General features: G+C 31.8%; 1 protein-coding gene across 2 annotated transcripts in view; it reads left to right on the top strand.

Annotated features, from left to right (window-relative positions):
• The window catches only part of kbtbd4 (kelch repeat and BTB (POZ) domain containing 4), a 10,613-nt gene continuing 8,602 nt past the window's right edge, over positions 1-2,011 (top strand). The window contains exon 1 of one of the 2 annotated variants that reach the window (XM_061917287.1): positions 1-64. The gene's annotated coding sequence lies outside the window, so the exon portion shown is untranslated. The remainder of the gene's footprint in view (positions 65-2,011) is intronic. The other variant, XM_061917288.1, reaches the window with a different exon arrangement.

The following is a 2,011-nucleotide window of genomic DNA, read 5'->3' as shown; positions in this document are numbered from 1 at the left end:
GTCAAAAAGTTTATTTACTTCCGGTGTTTCGCTGCGTGTTCATGGGAAAGTAGCGGAGTTAAAGGTGGGTGTGACGTTTTACTTTTAATATTCTCACTTGTTTCTGGCAAAATTACAGTCTTGAAAAAACACGGTTGTGCTATTTTTTCAACGCTATATAGAACGGAGCCAACGCGTGCCAACCAGCTTCTATACATTACAGCTCACGTTAGCATAGCATAGCTGTCGGTGGTGGTGGGATTGCATGTAACAATGTTGTTATGCATTATGTGTGTTATTGTATATCAACAGCACTAAGTGTTCATATTATATAGATACATATTATACTTGTAGTACATATCAGGACATGACATTTTTTTTTGGAATCTACATTTGTTTTGCCCAGAATTTCGGACCATTTTTTTTAATACTGTGTGTTTTACCTTAACTGCATTTTTTGCTCAAGTATATATATAGTAATATAGTAGAGGTGTATAACAAGCTGCTTTCTGCTGGTTTTCCACCCAATGTTAATGAAAGCGATATTGTTGTAAAATGCAGTGCTCCTGTATCAAAGTGTGTCACAGTCAGCCTCCCCTCAGAGACTACAATAATAAAACTTTGCCTGAGACTTAACTGAAGTTAGTTTACCTGGTTTTAAAACACAGTGGTACCTGTAAAATAATTCCCTAAAACCGAATCCCAACAAGTGAGGAGTACGAAAACATCTTCCCTGAAGTCCTCTGATTCCTCCCATCGATTGATTGACTGAAACTTTTATTCGTAGATTGCACAGTACTGTACATATTCCGTACAATTAACCACTAAAGCAGGGGTCACCAACGCGGTGCTCGCGAGCACCAGGTAGCCCGTAAGGACCAGTTAAGTCGCCCGCTGGCCTGTTCTAAAAATAGCTCAAATAGCAGCACTTACTAGGGAGCTGCCCCTATTTTTCAAATTGTATTTATTTACTAGCAAGCTGGTCTCGCTCTGCTCGACATTTTTAATTCTAAGAGAGACAAAACTCAAATAGAATTTGAAAATCCAAGAAAATATTTTAAAGATTTGGTCTTCACTTGTTTAAATTTGCTTTGCTTCTTATAACGTTCAGAAAGACAATTTTAGAGAAAAAAATACAACCTTAAAAATGATTTTAAGATTTTTAAACACATATACCTTTTTACCTTTTAAATTCCTTCCTCTTCTTTCCTGAAAATTTAAATCAATGTTCAAGTAAAACATTTTTTATTATAAAGAATAATAAATACATTTTAATTCAATTCTTCATTTTAGTTTGTTTTTTTGACGAAGAATATTTGTGAAATATGTCTTCAAACTTATTATGATTAAAATAAAAAAAAATATTCTGTCAAATCTAGAAAATCTTTAGAATCAAATTTAAATCTTATTTCAAAGTCTTTTGAATTTCTTTTAACATTTTTGTTTTGGAAAATCTAGAAGAAATAATGATTTGTCTTTGTTAGAAATATAGCTTGATCCAATTGGTTATATATTCTAACAAAGTGCAGATTGGATTTTAACCTATTTGAAACATGTCATCAAAATTTTAAAACTAATCTTAATCAAGAAAAATTACTAATGATGTTTTACATTTTTCAAAAAGATTCAAATTAACTCGTTTTTCTCTTCTTTTTTTGGGTTGAATTTTGAATTTTAAAGAGTCGAAATTGAAGATGAACTATTTTTCAAAATTTAATTTTCATTTATTTCCTGTTTTATCCTCTTTTAAACCGTTCAATTAAGTGTTTTTTTCATCATTTACTCTACAAAAAACCTTACGTAAAAGGAAAAAAATGTACGGCGGAAGGACAGACAGAAATACCATTTTTAAATATATATATATATATATATATATATGTATGTTTGTGTATATATATATATATATATATATATATATATGTATGTATATATATGTGTATGTATATATATATGTGGCCCTGCGATGAGGTGGCGACTTGTCCAGGGTGTACCCTGCCTTCCGCCCGATTGTAGCTGAGATAGGCGCCAGCGC

Source organism: Nerophis ophidion, linkage group LG12, assembly GCF_033978795.1.
Source record: "Nerophis ophidion isolate RoL-2023_Sa linkage group LG12, RoL_Noph_v1.0, whole genome shotgun sequence".
NCBI classification, from domain to species: Eukaryota; Metazoa; Chordata; class Actinopteri; order Syngnathiformes; family Syngnathidae; genus Nerophis; species Nerophis ophidion.
The sequence above is the reverse complement of the archived record's forward strand: the minus strand, read 5'-3'. Positions and strand labels throughout refer to the sequence as shown.